Here is a 21617-nt window from a genome sequence, read left to right as displayed (position 1 = left end):
TGTTTGCTGCAAAATATTCCGTATTTTTGTAGGGGATTATTATTCCTAAAACGCATTACTTTGCACTTGTCTGCATTGAAATTCACCTCCCACTCTCCGACAGCGCTCACCTGTCTAGATCACTAAATACTCAATCTTCTTCGAATTCTGCACTTTTTTCCAATGTGGTCAAATCTGCAAATTTTGCTTCCTTAGATGTAAGCCCTACCTCGAGATCATTTATGTTTATTGTGAAGAGAACTGGACCAAATACAAAGTCCTGGAGAACTACAGTCTTTACGGTAAGCTATTTAGACACCTCTCCGTTGAGTACTATTCTCTGTTTCCTGTTTGTGAGTGTCACTTATCCTTGTCTCGTATACCATGTGGTTTATTTTGGCCATCAGTCGTCCGTGAATTACCTTGTCGAAGGCCGTCCGGGAAACTAAATGCTTTACATCTGATAGGATCTTTTCATCCCGGCTTTTGCAAGTGTAACTGAAATATTACAGTAAGGCATTATTTTTTTTTGTGTGGTATCCATCCGATTTTCGGTAAATTATCTTGTTCCTAATAACAGTTTTTGTTTACCTACAGATAAACTGACGTCAACCTGAGGGAACGATAGTTGAAGACACAGGTATTGTCTCTTTTTAAATGTAGTGGGGTAAAATTTGCTAGTTTCCAGTCTATTGGCACCTTGCCTTCTAGTGATTTCTTAAATATTACCGCTGTTCTGGAGGGGAGGGAGATTTGTTATATCCATTCTTTTATAACTTTTGCAGGTACATACTTACTTAATCTGGACCATTTAATCTGTTCGTATCATATTTGTCTAATTTCTTCTTATATCTAGGCTGCTAATTTCGTCATTACTTTGTCAGTGTCAAGCTCTGAAAATAAATTTTGTGGCCTGAGGGGAGAGAGAGAGAGGGGCAGAGAGGGAGAGAGAGAGATAGAAGAGAGAGAAGGTTGATGTGGAGGTGTTCACCTCACGTTGCCACTCCTTCCACCCATAAAAACGAATAAAAAAAAACATTAGCGAGGGAGTAAGACTGGTCAGGCAGAGAGAACAAGCAGGAGTGGGTGAGGTTGTTTACTCAGTGAAGCTCAGTGTTTGTACAGCCAGAGTCGGGCCTCTGCAGGGGATTGTCTTTTTATTATGGTGCTTGTGTGCATGTACGCTTGTATTCACCTTTTTTTCGTGTGCCGGTGAAGGGCTAATGAAATAGGGAATAGGAGCTACCTTCCTTTTCCTCTGATCGAACTTGATTTTCTCCCAGTCTTCTGATGCTGTATGACCCCAAAGTGTTCAGCGATTTTTTATGAATGTAATAATAGTAACTGCTTTCCGGTTGTGCTAGTCGAGATTTAGGGCTTAGCCCCTCCCCCATTTCAACCTATGTTTCGCTATTTATTTTCATCTCAGAGTCTACATTGTAAATATTGTAAATATTCTTGAACCCAAGTATAAAGTTAGACTGGACGGGACTAGGTTTATCTCCCAAGAAAGGTTAAGTTGGGTTAACTTTTACGCTGTCCGCACACTGAAGGCGTACGGACAACACACATCTTCAATAACCAGGGCCCTCTCCGATTTTGCACGATCTTACGCATGTTTGGATTGAACTCCAATAGCCACTAATTTGATCATTTCTGCAGCATGTCCAAATCTTATGGCCTGTCTTTGTCCTCTTGTTCTTATTCTTTTCATTTGTTTCATGTCAACAGCAGTGGCACATATCAGATTTGCTTGTAACATATACGAGTTAAGAGGGTTATCACAGCTTATTGCTTTAATGGGTTGGGCAAATATTTCGGTTAGTGGGTTTGGGTTTGAAAAGAACCTGCCGATTAAGAGCTAGTAAGCCTGCTGCAGTGTTCCTCCTTTCTTATGTTCTTACACAGCGTCAGAGTTCCTCTGGCAGGTCATTCACAGAAGAGCCCTCGAAGTGATCATCGGGGACCCACTTGTTATTTTCTCTCATTCTGATGATTCTCCCGTATCGTCCCTCCCTATCTTCTATTTGACTGGCGTTCTTTCATCCATTTTGAACGTTTTACTTTGTCCCTATTTGGTCTTCCAGCGTGTGGATCAATCTCAGGCGTCGTACCCTCTTAAATGCCGTCTTATAATCTAAAAAAAAATATAATCTTCTCAGCCTTGTCTCTCTAGCTTGATTTCTGTTATTTTGTCATTTAATTCTAACAAAAAAAAATTATGGCAGGACTTTCCTTCCCTAAATCTGTTAGTTTTCTGCAATGAAGTTTCTCCTCTCCAGGTGAATAACAAACCTCCTGATTATCTTTGTTGAAGAACAATGGATAGCATGTTAGTGATGTTACCCTGTACTAAATAAAATGTTTTGTTTTTTTCCCAGGTACTAAAGAGATCTTCCCATGTAGTAGAGATCATTATACTGTATATCGAGTGATAATTACTGAGTGCTCGCTCCACACAACCGCTGGAGGAAAAATTCACGGAGGAATGATACTAAAAGGTGAGTTTTCTGGCCGCACGTTGAAAGGTGTGGTACCAGAGAAAACCTGTCACTCAAACCTCTCTCCCGCGTTCTTGTTAGTACTATGCCTCTCAAATCATTAAGCAGCTCCACATTACTTACCGCAAGGTTATAAGGCAGAGTCAAAAAGGGTTGCAGTGAGTAAACCTATAGTCTTCAGTAATTACAACCTACAATTACTCAGTTACACAGCGTACTTGCTTGCGTCAGAGTTTATAAGCTGTAAGGACCGAGTTAAGCGCAGCACTTGTGGGTAATCTTGCTTGCTTTAGTGGCACACATCACAGTTCTCTACAGGACTGCTTAAAACACTTCCTCGATTATCAGCAGCCTGTACTCCCGGGAGCCACATCTGGGGCTGCTTATTAAACCACTAAACCTCATAACAGTCATAAGCTCAACACCAGATTCTCATGGACTTCAGAGTATCATGGGCATTCAGCTTACACTTTCTTTGTCATGATATTACCTTCGTTTTATATGAAGTCGTTGTCAGTCTCCTTATTGAAGATTAAACTAATGCTTAAAATTTAATATATCAGTGCAGTTATTTGAGTAGTTAATCCTGGGAAGCAGATATAACGCCCAAGCAGCTACAACTCAACAGACATACGGACATTGTGTATACAAGTAAAGGGTGCAACACTTCTGTAACACAGGATTTTACAAGGTTAGGTTAAAGATCCCTAACTTTGTTTACAAGTTAAGATCTGTTATCTACATCAGCTCATTTGAAAGTATTTATATTGTTAAAAACATACCAATATGGAACTGCCCTCTATCATATAGGAACCCTGATACCACATGAGCCATGTGGATACTGTATTGGATCAACTGCCCGTCAGTCCTGTCCATTCAAGTTACTTTCGCAATAATATAAATCCTACAGTGCTAGTCACGACATTATGCCGCCCCTCCCACACACACGTACCAAAACACAAACACATACCATGAAAGATTATAATATACATATTTGCACACTTACTGAGGTTTTAATACTTGGTGCTGCGTCCTTTACGCTTAATCACGTCCTTTACGCTTAATCACGTCCTTTACGCTTAATTAGCCTTGTAGAAAGACTCACACAAATTCTTGAGGGTTTGGGGAGGTATATTATTCTATGCCTCATGTAGAGCAGCCTCCAGCTGCGGGATGGAACTGATATCCTTGCCCAGTAAACTTCTTTTCACTATTGACCAGAGGTTCTCAACAGGGTTTAGGTCTGGGAAATTGCCTGGTCAGTCATTAAAGAACCTCACTTCACAGTTCTTAAGCCACTGAACTACAGATTTAGCGGTATGACACTGTGCACCATCCTGCATAAAAACTGTAGCCCCATACTTGTCAAACGTCTCGGGTAAATTGTCACACAATAACTCAAGGTAATTATGCTGGTTCATATACTGGTTTTGGGGAAGCACAATGAGTTGACCAACAATGCGCACTGAAACACCCCCAAACCATGAGCGAGTCTGGGTGTTTGGTGGTCCCACAGGTGTAGCGTGGGTCTAGCGGGTCACTACCTCTGGGTTGGTACACATGTCCCCTATGGTTACAGGTGAAGGCGAAGGTTGCTTCATCACTCCAAAGTACTTCAGACCACTGTTGGGGATTCTAGTGAAGATATTTCTTTGCATAATCCAGCTACAGTAGTCACCTGGCGGTGACTACTGAAGCCCAGTTCTGACATGTCTGTTAACAGTCCTGACACACGTCTGTTAACAGTTCTTACAGACACCCGAGAGACGTGGGTTCTTTTCTTTCATTTCTCTAGAAATTATCTTAGGTGTGCTCTCTAACTGCTTCTTTAACACAGTTAAGGTACGAACAGATGTCTTCTTCGAGGGGCCAGGCCGAGGTTTGGCAGACAGTAACTCGACACCACCAACAGTTCCTCACTGAACCCTCACACACACCAACATTCTCCACTATTTCTTTCATCTGGTGCCCAGCTTTGTGAAGCCCTATGGTTTGAGCAATAGTTTCAGGTGTTAAAGACTTCCTTTTACCTAGTCAAACATATATAGCCCCAAAACCAAAGGGAACACCGGACAAAAGATGGGGCGGATGAAAGACCAAAGTGCAAAACCTCTTCTGACCACGGCTGCCATGTGAACACTGAGGAGTCACTGTGGAGTGTGCCGACAGGCCGTGACGTCATGCTAACGGCTGCTATCCGGCATAATGCAGTGACGAAAAATGACCCCCTGTGTGGTAGGCCTTTGATTTTCATCACGGGATTATGCCGGGGCGCTCATCCGACATGCCATGACTAGCACTGTACATCTTTGCAATAAATCCCCGTGAATCCTGTTATTCCTAAAATGAGATATTTTGGATTCCTTATATAACAATTCAGCAGAGTTAAAGCCAACACAGTTAAAGAGATAAAGAATGCATACCTAGAGTATACCTATCGGGGATCAACGCCCCAGCGGCCCGGTCTGTGACCAAGCCTCCTACTGAACTTCTCCAAGTAATAAAAGACGTATTAAGTCGCGGCATATGTTTACTGTAAATTTTTAATCAATAATATCAATATACACACCCTAAAACATATAGTATTATGCGTAAGTGTTGTACTAATTTGTGAGAGAGAGAGAGAGAGAGAGAGAGAGAGAGAGAGAGAGAGGGTGAGACAGGAAGAGCCCAAGAGAGCGAGACAGTGGGAGAGACAGCGAGCTAGCTACCTTAGGCAAGACAGCAATCACAGCAGACCAAAGACTAACACAACATGTTTACACTTCTTATCTGCAGGTCTCAGGCGGGTTGGCCACCGTGCTCTGGGTGCCAGCACGCACTCACTCCATTAACTCTGTTAATTAAACTCTGGAAAACTCAATGGGAAGTATCTGATAGGGTTCTATTCCAAGAGAAATATCATTCACCCCAATGCCTTACTCTCTGCTATATGTTGGAATTTTGTCACACGTCCTTTGATTGCAGTTCAGGTAAAACTGTCAAAACTCCATCTGTTTTTTAACCATGTTTATTTTTGACTGGAAAAAATCATTTAAAAAAAATGCTCAAAGATCGTGAAAAAATACGAGAAATCATAAATTATTGAGATGAATCCCGATTTTTGGAAGTTTTAAAATGAAAAAAAAAAAAATGTATTTCAAAGTTCTATTTCTTATAACGCGCCATTATAATATTTTAGGTATTTTGATAATCTTGTACACAAATACGATGAAAAATAACGTATTTTTTTCTGAAGGATTTTCATTAAAGTGGACAGTGAAATGCTCGTATGTTCCCTAGATGCATTTTGTATGTACATATATATAAATATATACATATAAAACCCATTTTTCTCAAAAGAACTCTGTATTAAATCTAAGTGCTTTAATTAACAGTGTTTTGTCCAGCTAGCTAAATTTACGCACTTCTTTCTTTGTTGCAGACGTTATGTCTGTTGCAAAAGTCATGCCTATGTACAATACAGAAGTCGTAACTGTCTGTGTTGTAGAGGTCAAGAATATCTGTTACAGCGATCATACATGTTTGTGTTGCTGAGTTCATGCCTATCTGTCTTGCAGAGATCGTGCTTATGTGTTGCACAAGTCACAGTTTTGGTTTGTTCGTACTAAAGACGACCTGGCATTAATACTTTTAAAGAAAATCACAAAAATAACCAGTAACCTTAATTATGGATTTGAAATATCGAAGGTGTTGGCGCCGCCTTCCTTCCATTGACCAGATTCATCCACATCATTAGCTTCTAACTCCAACTTCAGCCGGCTTATAAAACTTCACCAGGTAAATGAAGATGGTATCAGATTAATTGGGAAAAAGGAGCCGCTTCTCAAAGATAGAAAGAATGGAGAAGCTCCTCTGATATGTTGAGCGACTTGTAAACAAAAACTCATATTTCCAAGCAATAAGCTTTTACTGTGATAACCTTACATTTTGGGAGGAACGTAATCAAAACTCTCTGACTTCTAGAGTGAAACGCAGTCAGAACAAACGCTTATTCTGCAACTAGTGTGTCTGGCTTCACACGGTCGCCAATACACCATTTCATTAGCTTTGAACAACCGGAGCATTATTCGCCGAAGCTCTTTATATAATCACTATTTTTTCGGAAGTTGCTTTATGCGTTTTGTTGTTGCTGCTGCTACTTACTACCGATAAGAAACCTTCGTTAAGAAAAAACGTTGTTATTAAGCAATAAAGACACAACTTAAATCATTTTTTTCCAAAATGATCATGAGAGAACACATTTTAGCACTGACGATTAAGACACATATTCAACACCTGCACATGAGGCTGTAACAGTCCAACAGATAGCCATGATGATGGAGAGTCACAGGTGTTGCAGATGAGTAATTTATCAACTTGACTATAATATACACCTTTGATTTAATGATATTAACACCCGTAATTGTAGAACATGTGAAGTCTGCCTAGGAATAAGCGGTTAAATATATGTAACTTCTTTTTATTGAGGTCCCTGTTAATATACACAGTTATACATATATGTTGTCTTGTACGTTAACTCTTCATATTCTTAACAATAAACAAACAACAACGATCGTTCCAGATAAATGTTACCTTACGAGTACTTCAACATTTATCTTAAATTTTCATTTTACTTTTGCTAAAATTTATGGAGTATCTCGTAGTTTACCTCTTCCTATCTTCACTACCTTCCCTATACCTTATATAGAAACTAAAGTAAATCGCAATAATATATATTATATATATATATATATATATATATATATATATATAATATATATATATATATATATATCTTGACCATTCTCAATAGTGGTTTCGAATCTTGCTGACTGCGATCTATCTTTGTATGTATATGGCCAAAACAACGTGGGTTCGAGCCCTCGGCTAGTCGCAGTGTTATTGATTAAATACCACTCGTTCGTGGTTACAATACGATATATACTGCTTGTGGAGGCTAGTACACTAAACGGGGAGTAGAATAAAATTAGCTTTGATGAACCCACACCATCATATGTCCTCGGATCACGGTAAACAAATAGCTCTGCTGGGTGCGTGATCTTTGTACGATTGGGTGGTCCTGTGGGTTAGAGCGTCATGTGATTTTCGCTTACCATGAAGTGGACCAAAACATGGGTTCGAGCCCTCGGCTAGTCGCAGTGTTATTGGTGTGTGTGTGTGTGTATATATATATATATATATATATATATATATATATATATATATATATATATATATATATATATATATATATATATAGTGCCGAATATGTAAAACTGGTCAATTAGCAAGAACTCATTTAAAATTAAGTCCTTTCTAAAATTTTCTCTTATACGTTTAAAGATATATTTTTTTCATTAATGTTAATGTAAAAATTTATAATTTTGCACCATAAGGAACTTAGAAAACTTACCTAACCTTATTATAGCAAGCGCAATTTATTTTAGCCTAACCCAACTAAATATATTTTAGATTTGTTTACAGTAATTTAATACTAAACAAATACAGTGAAATATATTTTTTTTGTTAGGTTCAGAATGATTTTGGCGAAATTATTGCATACACAAATTTTCACTTGTCCTATATGGTAAGATGAGCATTGCTATTTAAGCCAAGATCGCAAGTTCTGCCTATTCGGCACGACATACATATATATATTTATATATACAGTGGACCCTCGACTAACGCTATTAATCCGTTCCTGAGAGCTCATCGTTAGTCAAAATAATCGTTAGTCAAGTTAATTTTCCCCATAAGAAATAATGGAAATAAAATTAATCCGTGCAAGACACCCAAAAGTACTGAAAAAAAAAATTTTAACACATGAAATATTAATTTTAATACACACAAACTGAAGAAGACATGCACAGTTACATGACACTTACCTTTATTGAAGATCTGGTGATGATTGATGGGATGGGAAGAGGGGAGTGTGTTGATGGTCTTAGTGTTTAGAAGGGGAATCCCTTTCCATTAGGACTTGAGGTGGCAAGTCCTTTTTCGGGGTTACTTCCCTTCTTTTAATGCCACTAGGACCAGCTTGAGAGTCACTGGACCTCTGTCGCACAACATATCTGCCCATAGAGGCCTGTACCTCCCGTTCCTTTATGACATTCCTAACGTGTTTCACAACATTGTCAGTGTCACCATTAAACACTTGTTCAGGTTTCAGTCCTTCACTGTCTATGTACTCCTTGAATTCCTGCACATATTTTTCAGCTGCTTTTTGGTCCAAACTGGCAGCCTTACCATGCCTTATCACACTATGTATGCCACTACGATTCTTAAATCTCTCAAACCAACCTTTGCTGGCCTTAAATTCACTCACATCACCACTAGTTGCTGGCATTTTTCTAATTAAATCGTCATGCAACTTCCTAGCCTTTTCACATATGATCGCTTGAGAGATGCAATCTCCTGCTATCTGTTTTTCGTTTATCCATACCAATAACTGTCTCTCAACATCTTCTATCACTTGCGATCTCAGTTTCGAAAACATAGTTGCACCTTTGGCAAGAACAGGTTCCTTGATTGCCGTTTTCTTGGCCACAATAGTAGCGATGGTTGATTGGGGTTTTGTGTACAGCCTGGCCAGCTCGGAGACATGCACTCCACTTTCATACTTAGCAATGATCTCTTTCTTCATATCCATAGTAATTCTCACCCTTTTTGCTGTAGGGTTGGCACTAGAAGCTTTCTTGGGGCCCATGGTGACTTATTTTGCAGGTGCAATCACTAAAAAGGCTGTGATAATATGAAATGTTCCGATTGTATGCTTGGAAGCGACCGCGGTGGCTGGCTGGCTTGTAAACACTGGCCAGAAGTGGACGCGTCTCAGACGGAAGGAATAGTGTTGGTCGAGTTTTTTAGCGCTAATCGAGGCAAAATTTTTGCGATAAAATGTATCGCTAGTCAGATTTATCGTTAATCGATGCCATCGCTGGTCGAGGGTCCACTGTATATATATATATATATATATATATATATATATATATATATATGTATATATATATATATATATATATATATATATATTTCATGCCGTTTCATCCTCTGTCCTTATTAATATTAATAACAAAAAGCTATTAATAATTAATATTTCTATTACATGAATATTAGTTACATGAATAGATCAGCTATAATCAGTAACAATAAAAAGCAATATAAAATTAATTTTCAGATACATGAACATCAATGGCTTGTGCATATTAGTTAAACGGTCACATTTCCTCTACTATAATTCATTACAATCATAAAAAGCAACGCCATACTCCGTAGTGGAAGTGGGTGGAGCTGCCAGCCACAGGGAGACCCAGTAGACCCGCAAATATGAAGACCTTCCCCCTTGCTATAACTTCATCCCAATAGGGTCGGAGACCCTTGGAGCATGGGGCAAGTGTGCTCTAAAGTTCCTCAAAGAGCTGGGTGAAAAGCTCATCACAGAAACCAAGGACCACAGGACGACCAGCTTCCTCTTACAGAGACCACTAGGGGCCACTAGGACACCTAGCATGGCTAGGCATCTCGAGCAGACTTAGATTAATTCTTAACATTAAATCCTTACAGATTATAGTATTAAGGCTAAGTGACTACATCATAATTTGAGTTTAGCAATGTGAATGCTTTTGTTTTGGCACAAAATAAGGTGTAATAAAGTTGGTAGAATTACCGACAATATGTAAAGTAAAAGGACACAAGTGCAACTAATGTGACATTTATTGTCTATATTGCTTTTCATATTGGTGTTTCTTATCAATGGATTTCAGAATGGTGCTGGTTAGCCATGGGCAACCAAGCCGTTTATTCGTGATCTGTTTCGTTTTTATAGGACAATGTTTGTTGTATAGTCTAAGTATTTTGTTAAGAAAAATGTCTGTCCAGTCATCAATACCATTGGCATTGGAGAATTCTGTAGGCCAGTCAACAGTCTCTAGGTCTGCTGTGAAATTCCTTATTGAGGCCTCGTCATGGAGTCTAAATGAAACTTTGTTGTATTCGAGTGGTGGCTTACTAATGTTTGTTAAGAGGAAGGTTGGATAGTGGTCAGTAGTGCTGTCTGTGATTATCCCTGATTTAAGGAGGGCTAGTATATTGGTCCATATGTGGTCTATTACGGTTGCACTTGTCTCAGTCAGCCTGGTTGGTTTAGTTATTGTTGGTACGAGAAGTGTGTTGTTCATATTGTTGATGAAATCAGTTACAGTCTGATCATCTGGCAGGCCAAGGTTGATATTGAAGTCTCCAGCTAAGAGAAGGTGGTGCTTGTTCATTTGTCTGTTATTAGTGACTTTAGATTCTCACTAAAGTTTGGGATGTTTGTGTGGGGTATCCGGTATATGGCACCGATTGTTATAGGCGTCTTGAGGTTTTTTACAGTAAAATTAGCAAAAATGTATTTCCCATATTCATCACTAAAGCAATTAGTGCTAATACAAGATAGTTGGTTAGAGTAATAGATTGCAGTACCACCCCCAACTTGGTATGGTCTGCAGTTGTGGATTGCTGTGTATCCTGGTAGTGGGTAGATATCAATTGTGTCCTGCTTAAGCCAGGTCTCAGTAAGAATAATGCAGGAGAAGGGTGTCTTTAGTGACTCAAGGAGTGCCAGGAGGTCATAGTGTTTGCTTAAGGACCTGATGTTGCAGTTAAGAACTGATAGACTTTGAGCAGTGTTCAGGATAGTGCTGGCTTGTGATGCTGTGTAATAAAGGCAGTTACTTTCCAATAAGTTTTAATTGTGTTAGATTATGGATGTTTAGATCAGGGTCAACGTGATCATTCATCTTTTAGGTTTAAATAGTGGTTGTTTATATCCTGTATTATGTGGTGAGTTCTAATACTGATTTCTGTAGTGGTGGGAGGTTTGGATAGGTATACCGCTAAAGCACTTTGGTCATATAGAGTATAGTCACTAATAAACATAAAGAAATTGATATTGTCTATGTGTTATGCTAGAATGAGCTAAAGTACAACTAGGTATAAACTAATACTATAAAAAAAAACAAATTACAAGTGGCACCAGACTCACTCTTGTAATTGCACTAAGGTCTAATATAATGAATTTAGTGTTGCCTATGTATTGAGCTAGAATGAGCTAAAGTACAACTAGGTATAGTTAGTTTAGGTGTTGGCTATGTACTGAGCTAGAATGAGCTAAAGTACAACTAGGTATAAACTTATAAAAATACAAAATAAAATGGTACTTGCAATTGCACTAGGGTCTGATATAGGTTGTTAACAAGATCAAGAGTATAACTAGATTTAAATTGACAAAATAAAATTCACAAATCACTTCGTCTGCCTTTTCTGAGTTTTCCTGGTTAATTTACATACGTTATTGTGTACGATAATTGTAATCACCCTAATCTGTGCAACTGTACTTGCATACACTTGCATGTAACTAAACTTTCTTACCTTCTCCCTTAATGCAGGCTACAAGCGCAACTAACTTTAGTTAGCCATGAAAATTCATTTTCTATAATTCTAATTGTACTAAAGAAAATATACAAAGATGGGTAACTTAAATAAATATTGATATACTGCTGGCATAAAAATTACGACTATTATTACAACTGTTATAATTAAAACTAAACTACTAATAGTAATATTATTAATACTGCTCTTATTAGAAATGTAAGCGTTTTTACTATTCTTGAGTCAATTATACAAATGTGTTATTTTCCATTTATGGTGGAGGAATATGTGTATGAATTAACAAATCTTTCAGTGTTAGTTTAGTTATATTAGTGATGCATAATCTTACCGTAAATTAATCATTTATTATAAATAGGCATGTTTAGCAATTTAATTTAGTTCACTTTTTTAGGCGTTATGGCAGGTAATTTACAGGCTCATCATTATGAAAGAGAATCGTAATCGTGCAATAACTCGAAGTGTACCTGTGTAAACTTATTCTCTATGAGAACAGAACAGTGGCGACAGTTTCTTTCAAGCAGATAACCATATAATGTACACACGGAAAGGTGTATATCTCTAAGCGTACATACGCAGAGAGTTGATTTTACTCCCTATTTTAGGGAACGAATTATTTTTGTTAAGTGTAGCCTCAATGGTCCTGTTGTTGTCGATAGGCTTGAAACCCCAGTAATAAAATAACTCACTGCAATTTTTAGATGTTTTAATTATTAGGGAGGACCAAGAATTTAAATTCAAAAGTGTACAGAAAACCAACAAATAACTGTTCTTACATTATTATTCTTCGCTTCATGACTAAGTTAAACGTTTTGTGTTCTCCTCTATGTTCTTGAGAATTGTGTGCATTTGCAGCCCAGAGTTCATAGAAGAGGAAATACCGAAGATTTATGAAATAACATATGATCTAAAGTATTAAAAAAATATTAAATCGACCAATCTTTAAAAACTGCCAGAAGTACATTTAACACTCCCAACAAGAACAAAGAATTATAAGCAAGTATGAATATACTGGTTCTACCTTAGCATAAAAACTGATATATTTTTTATTTATCTATTTATTTTTTTGCTTAAGAATTTCGAAATCTTGGTACAGTAAAAAAAAAAAAAAAAAATCCATTCGATTAAGAATGTTCCCCAAAATGCTAATAGCTGTGTCTACAAGATTCTCTATAAAAAAAATGCACTAAAGTTTATAGGCAAACCGGAAAAATTCTTGAACTAAGATTGCAAAAACAAATATAGCATTAGAACTGGACAAGAATCTAATGCTTTGTTTATTCATGCGAGAGATTTCAACCACCCTACTGATTTCCAAAGGGCTCAAGCAGGTCCATGGTTGAGCAAAATACAACTAAATCAAGCTTCATAAAAATAGTATTGATTGTAATTTGAATATAGGTTCAGGACTATTATAAATTAGATTCATTTATAATGAACATTATTTGTAATAAATATAAACCTCGTTGACAACTCTTAAATTATTCTTGACATGTGACCTGGCTAAAATCTTCACAGCATTCCCATGCTCATTGAGAAGGGTCATATGTGAGAAATCACGAAAGCACTTTGAAATTTCACTATTTCTCATTGTGGTTATCTTGTACGCATATTTGTGCATAGATCTGTGCATTGTGCATATGAAATTAGTCCTTAGATTGCCACAGCCACGTATGTGTCTGAAACAGGAGTCACCTCTAGTGCTACGAGGCACCTGTTGTATGTGACACTGATGATTCAGTGGATTAGGGCGTCTCGAATTTTAACAGGCTACCCGAGTGGCGTGTTAAAGCTAGAGGGTTCGAGTCTCGGCGAGTGCAGTTATTGCTTAAAACCACTTGTTCTCCCATGCATTTAATATATATATATATATATATATATATATATATATATATATATATATATATATATATGTATTCATCGATGCTCAAATGTTTGAATCTCTCCTCTCAAGAGCATGTGTGTGTGTGCTTACCATTTGTATGACATGACACAGCTGTATACGTTTACTCAATAAAAGCTTGTTCTCTAATCTAAGTCTTTCCTTCTTGCTAGCGACTGTTTAATCATTGATACGCAGTATGGGTACACCACTGGTTGCTGGATCACTGACATCCAGCACAGGTATACTGGTACCTGCCTGTTCACTGACACACAGTGCTAGTATGCCAGTTGCTGCTTAATTACCGATCGAATCAGAGTAAACCCTCCCGCCATCAGCCAAATGATCATGATTAAATAACATGCAATACATGTAAAAGTATTTTTTTTTACATTTATTAATGCCTTAATGATCACGGCGCCAATACTGCCCTCGGCCGGCTTTGAAAACTTCCTGTATACCCTCAGCAACCGCTGATATATAGAGAAACGCTCTCGACATTGGCTGTTAGAAAAATGAGGCTTATATCGCATGAGTATTACCAGTATCTGGAACTCCCTCAGTTGCTGAAATGAGACTGTTCATTTTTTTTATTTGTAACGAGAAGTGAAATGAATAGCGAAAATATATTATAGCTATAGTACAGTGTGTTTATATACGGTATATTATTGTAAGCTCTTGCAAAATTGTTGGCTCAACACGAAAGGCCTAGAGCTGTCATTCAACTTTTGTTGGTGTTTTACATCTGCTATCAATTGTTTGCGATATATGTGTATGTACGCATATATATATATATATATATATATATATTATATATATATATATATTATACACGTCGTGCCGAATAGGTAAAATTGCTCACTTAGCAAGAACTCGTTTAAAATTAAGTCGTTTCTAAAATTTTCTCTTATACGTTTAAAATATATTTTTTTTTATTTATGTTAATGTAAAATTTAATAATTTTGTACCAAATGAACCTTAGAAAACTTACCTAACCTTATTGTAACAGGCGCAATTTAATTTAGCCTAATCCAACTAGGTAAGTTTACAATAATTTAATAATAAACAAACACAATGAAATATTTTTTCGTTAGGTTCAGAATAATTTTTGCAAAATTATTGCATACACAAATTTTCGCTTGCCTTATTCGGCAAGAAAAGCGTTGCTATTTAAGCCAAAATAGCAAATTTTACCTATTCGGCACGACATGTATAACACACATTAATGCAACCACGAACAAGTGGTTTTTAAGTAATTAACAAACCGCGGCTAGCCGGGGATCAGCTAATCTCAATCTTCAACTCAGCACTTTCAGTAGTGATTAATAAAATCAAATTGTTCCTTAGGTTTTTCTCACTACTTATTATTCTAAAATTGCTTAAAATTCGCCGAAAAAAAATTGAAGTTTAAGATGTACACGTACATATAATTCTATACTAAAATAAACTTCGTCCTCATTTACAGTAATGTTAGTTTCCTAGGATTTTAAAGATTTATTCTTAAAATACTGGCTATTTCTCATTTTTAAACGTCTTACATGACACGGGTTCAAGAAGTTTTCAGGGAAAATTTTTCGCTCTCTACACGTTTTTTCCGGTCATCTACGACTTGAAGAAGCTCTAACAAGAGTGAAAGTGTCCCAACACAGGCTTGTTTTACAACGCGTCTTTTCTTCACTGTTTACGGCTGTGCACAGTTCGGATCAATTTGCCTAATAAAAGCCCCACCAGCACACACAATCCACCACCACACTTATATCATCTTGCCAAAAAAAAAATCCACCCTTACATTCCCTCGCCAGAAACCCTTGCCCTCTGGCCCTTCCCACTTGACGATATCCCCGTAAACTAACTGAAGTCTCCCAGCTAGGGCTGACAGATTTCATTATCATACGTAGGAAACTCATCCTGTATAATGAAATATGACAGAGAAAAATAGCCAGGTTGTCTTCCCAGAAGATAACTATTATATGGAAGAGGGGTAACCGCACACTGTTGAAGCACTCAAGTTCTCTATATAAAAATACAATACCTACTCTGCTGCCCAACAACACTGAGGAAAATGGTCGGTGACCATTGTTAGGCGTGGTCTAGCTAAAGGGTCTGGTTTCTAGCCTGTCATTAGCCATTTACCAAGCTGTGGTTAGCGTGGGCACTGATTGGCTCGTAATGTTCCCTTGTTACTTGGGAATACTGAGTTGAACTCACGCAGGTAATCATTTTATCTGTTCTACTACCTGCTGCAGGATTTACTCAGTGGTTTTAACACGTTTGCTTTACATTATGGTGAGTTATCCAGTGCCGGAGATGCTTGAAATTTTAGGTACGGTCTTTGTCTGATGGGATACTTGGGTACAATTCTTGGGCCATTACTGCCCCGCTATCACGTTCGTTTTTTCTAGAGTCCTTTTTTTAATTATTTTGTATTACTATTGTTATTTGTAACTCAATTACCTTGCTCGCTATTTCTGACTGCAGTTTTTTTTTTACGAGATATACAGATAAACAGGTTGAAGTCGAAGCCATCTGTGGACCAGCGATTTCATTGAGATTTCACTATTTCGTTGATGTCATTATGATGTAGGAACATGTTCCAGACTCGAGTCATCCTAGGAATAAATGATCTCAGATGAAGTGAAGCTTTGGAGATGGGTACAGATCTCTCTCTCTCTCTCTCTCTCTCTCTCAGATCCCATCCCGTCACCAGAATTTCCCATGAGTGCTGATAAGGCCAGGGAGGCGCTGGGTTCATCCCATGGGAGTATAAGTCTGGAAATTTGGAAGACCTGATATCTTAAGGTCTTTAAATTCCAAGTCTAAAAATACGAAATACTTGATATCCGAAGGTATTTAACGTCTTGATCACTTCAAGATCGATGCCTTGATGTCGGTTAAGGGCTCTCGATCCAAGGAATTGCAACTCCCATCTTCAATGGATCAAACCGTTTTACCTCCCATTTAGATGATACTTTGACCTACGGGTTTAGGGCTTCCCACTGAAAATATAATAATCATTTAGATTCTGCAATATGTAAATTCTCGAAATTTAACATAAAATTAAGTTAAAAGAAAAAATTAATCTGGAAGTCTCTAAAACAGTGAAATTCAAGAAATATCCAAGATTGTATATTTTGTCTAAGAAAGAGGAAACAACGAAAATCGAAATTGAAAAGAGATTCAAACTGCGGATGACTTGTATAAAAAGAAAATAATCATTTGGATAGTAAAGCGTTTGGAAATTTTATATCAGTGTGGACGCTTATAAATTAATACTTACTGATGGTAATAATTAATATCCGAGTCTCTCAGTTTTTGAGGTCTGGAAGTCACTGTCCTGGAGAAGCCAATAAACAAAACATTGTCATAGTGGAAACACTGAAGTGAAAAATGACTGAGGACATCAGCCTGGAGGTCAAGCTGAAATAAACACGAGTTATGTTCATGTTGTCCCAGTCGCCAAGATAGTCTGGAGTAATTCTAGATTCCCAGTGATCAAACTACAATTATCTCTTCATAATACAATTATAGTATCTCTATACTACAATTATAATCTCTTCAACTGAAGCTAGTCGTAATTATTTTTGTAGATTTGTTAATTATGACCATTTAATTAAGATTTAAGTCATTTTAATTTTGAGCTGCGCTCGAACAAAATTTTGGGTAATCTTTAGAACTATATTTAATCCGATTTTCACATTTGATGAAAATGTTGTCGTAGGAAGAAAGTTTTGGCATTGATGAAGGTTACGGCTCAGAATCCTTGATTTACATCTCTCAAGTTCCTGAATAATACCTAAGAAATTTATCAGTGTTGTGTTATGCGAATAATCTATTTCAGAACGTTTATTATAGCACGCCATGTTGTGAATTTAGAGTTACAATGAAAAAATCTTCAATCGAATTTATCCAACTATTCTTAACTGGTTCTTTTTTTTATCGTATCAAATCCCTCCCTTGTTACTCTTTCTCGTTATTGTCTCCATCCACCATTCATCAACGTTTCCTCTCTCCTGGCTCTCCTTCCTCTAGCATAATTTAAATTTCGTCATTCCTTTAGTTTACTCTTGCCTTAGCATTCATCATATTTAACCTCATTCTTCCCTTTCTACTCACTACTTACACGTTCTCCCTATTCGCCCTTCATCATTTATCTAGGTCATTTTCCTCATCTCTTCCTTTACCTTCTCCCATCTCCACTCCCTCTCAATTTTCCACCTTCTTCCTCAACCTCTTCCCTTCTGCTCCTAGGAAGATTCAGCAACTCCGACGGGCATAGATAAGGAGACAAAGGCAAGCTGTTCTCAAGTGCTGGAACAGGGGCGAGGGATCACAAATGGAAACTAAACACTCATATGAGCTAGAGATGTAATAAGACTTTCAGGGTGAGGGAAGTGAGTGAACGAGCGAGCGAGTGAGATAGACAAGGTGATGGTGAATGTGTGACGCACTAGGTTAGGGAAGCGTGTGTGTGGAACACGCAAGGTGAAGGTGTGCGAGAGACAGAGGTGTATGAGACATACTAGGTGAGGGTAACTTAGGCACAGTACAAGGAGTTCTCCTCTTCAGCAAAGCATACACAAGTGAGAGAAGAACCAGGTTATGGAGGGTAGCAGGTCACGTGACAGCAAAATACAGTTTATGCCATTTGTAGATAATTTTTTTTATGGATGGAACGACCCAAGTACCTAGACTTAGGACATCCTATATTCTTTCATACTGTCAGTAACATTATTCCTTCTACCTTCAGAGAGTTTTAAGGAACGCTGGCTTACTGTCCCATATTACACCTCATAGCTGGTGGAATTTAAAAACTGTCAGGAGTCATGTCAACAACTACTGCCATACGATAAATATGAAAAGGTTGGTTGTTGGAAAATAACTTTTTCGGTGCAATCTGTTCATCAGATACGTTTGGATTCTACGAGTGTCGATTCGATTATCTTTCTTTCGTAGGGACAGTCAGTTGTGTGTGTGATTGTTAGCCAACAATTATTTTCTATTGCACCTCCGGGACGCGAGTTATATCGCAGGAATAATTACTTTTTTTTTTGGTTGGATTTTATGGTGCGAATTCATGTCGCAATATAATGGCTTTTAATATATTTAACTGTCAACTATTTTGGCAACGACAATAACAATACTAAAACTTTAAAAAAATAGTCGGTTATAATTTTTGAGTGTGAAAAACTGACCGCATGTCTGTGTGCATGTCTGAGCATGTCTGTAAGTGTGTGTGGGGAGGGGCAGAGATTAACGACAGGCCCGCAGACAAGCCTACAATTTTCTTATACTTGAGAAAATGCACGCTCGATATTTTGAAACTCATCCTTCCGCTCCACTGCCAGACGTAAGCTATTTTTTTTTTATCAAATACGTGAATATAAGTTATACACTAGCTTCAACAAACCTAAAAAAAAGCACGCAGAAATACAATAATCTACAATAAATTTATTGAAACCAGGGCAATTGCCTGAGGTGTGAAAGATAGCAAACGTAGTCCCAGTTTTTAAGGGGACAGACGTTATTTAATGCACAGTCCAACTGGAGTATAGTCTGAGGCCTGAGGGAATGTTTATGTATAAAGTAACTATAGTGAATATTGTTTTTTGTTTTTGGTACTGTACATGTCATTTTATTACAAACCTTTCATACCTTTTGAAAAATGAAATAATTGACTTAGAATCACATTAAGACTGTTGTTGTGGCTGTCACAGTATTCTTAGTCGATTATTTACGAAGTGAGAATTTATGTATTGAATGTAATTTGTTGCTTTTCTAGGACACAAACCTTTCAGGTTTATGTGCAGAGAGAGCAAAAGACTGAGAGAAAGCAAGAGTGAAAAAAAGTGAAAGAACAAGTAAAAGAGCAAGATGAGTAAAAGAGCAAGAGAGTGAAAGAGTAAAAGAGTAAGAGTGAAAGAGCAAGAGTGAGAGAGAGAGAGAGAGAGAGAGAGAGAGAGAGAGAGAGAGAGAGAGAGAGAGAGAGCGCGCAAGTGAGCAAGCGAACAAGGAAGGAGTCATTCTTCTCAAACTCTTCGAGTTTTCTTTAGAGACTGGGATTCATAATGTGTTTCGAGCCGTCTCGAGGCGTTGAGTGACGACGTATCTCGCTCTTTGTTCCCCACGCCTTCATTACTCTTTTTTTTTTCTTAATTAGAACTCACGAACGAGGAGGTTTAGAGTAATTTTTGAGGGTGGGTTGAAAAGGCTGCTATTTTCTCACCACAAAGGAAATTTGGTTTAAAATGAAAAAAAAAATACTGATAGTTTTTTAGGAAACTGGTCTTGCAGTCCTTGTCAGACGACCCCTAGGAAGAATATACAGAATATATATATGAATATTTTTGCATTCTCTCAGCATCGATGTCTTCCGTTATGATCCAGACCATAGCCAAGTCACGCTCTGCCGTGCCCTGCCTTGTACTAGGAGCATCTCATCTTTATATTGGACAATTTGCACCCAAACTCATGTTAACTTTCAAAAACAGAACTTCACATTTGGTCCCCTCGTACCCTCCGGAGTTTGTTTTCAACTCCGGCCTGCTCGTTGTTCTCTTCGACGCAGCCAATGTTCTGACTCTCTCTCTCTCTCTCTTATATGGCTTTTTGCCTAGTGTGCTCATTATGACTGGCTTTCTCAAGTAAAAATTAAAGAGGAATAATGGAAAGCCGTCGCAACGATCTCATCGACTCCCAAAAGAACTTCGATGTACTGAAGGTGGAAAAAAATACTGGAACCATAAGAGAACATCGAAATACTGAATCCCCAATAAGACATCAAAGCATTATTGATAGAATGTACTCTAATTCCAAAAGGTACACAGATGTGCTCAAGGTAGAGAGTATTCGATTCCCAAGAGGACACTGAATTCAGTACTGAAGAGCACTTGACTCCCAAGAAGACAGTGAAATACAAAACTCGGTTTTCTGAAGGACATCAAAGTACTATAGGTAAAGGTTACTGAATTTCCCAGAAGACATGGTAGCACTGAGGCCCTAAAAAGTGGCTTCATTTTAACTAGCTCAACGGGAGCAAAGAACATAAAATCATCAGAAAACTTTTTGCAGGAAAACGATAATGTGGTTTATTTCAAAACGTGTATTATTTACTGCAGGAACAATTGTCAATGTCTGATTAGTAACAATACGATTATCATAATTATTAATTATTAAGGGAAAGCGCTAAATCCTTAGAGGAGATATAGCGTCTAAAGAATGGGAAGCAATACAACTACCTCCGAGGTAGGGAAGGCAGCTCAAATTCCTAGGATCAAGAGCTTTCCACCGGCATTAAGGAAACACAATTCCCCTAGTAACACCGTCTTACCCCCACCTTCCGGTTCTCATAACGAAAATAACAGACCTCTGTTCTATATATCTATGGGCCTTTATATTCTGCCAGTGGTACACACTTAAACGAAAATTTAGCTAAGATTAACCTTATCCTCAATATTTACAAATGAGGCGTTTTGATTTATAAATTTTAAAAAATATTTCTTAATGTATAGACTAAAAAAAAGTAAAAAGAGAATTAGAGAGCGCGCGAGAGAGCAAGAGAGAGAGAGAGAGAGAGAGAGAGAGAGAGAGAGAGAGAGAGAGAGAGAAAGAGGGAGTGACCGTACTACTGATGGTTGAAGCATGGTAGGGAAGGTGTGGGAAAGTCGTGATGGAATGGGAGGCTCCCTACCCTTCTCTACACTTTATAGTCTTTCCTTCTCACCTGTGACCTCCCAATGGCCTGACCAGCATCTCTTCCTCTTCCATTTGACTAGCATCTCTTCGTCCACTTGGCCAGCATTTATTCTAAATCCACTTGGCCAGAATCTTTCTTTCCTAACTGA

Source organism: Cherax quadricarinatus, chromosome 57 (assembly GCF_038502225.1).
Source record: "Cherax quadricarinatus isolate ZL_2023a chromosome 57, ASM3850222v1, whole genome shotgun sequence".
In the NCBI taxonomy this organism is placed as follows: Eukaryota; Metazoa; Arthropoda; class Malacostraca; order Decapoda; family Parastacidae; genus Cherax; species Cherax quadricarinatus.
Note: the sequence above shows the minus strand (reverse complement) of the source record.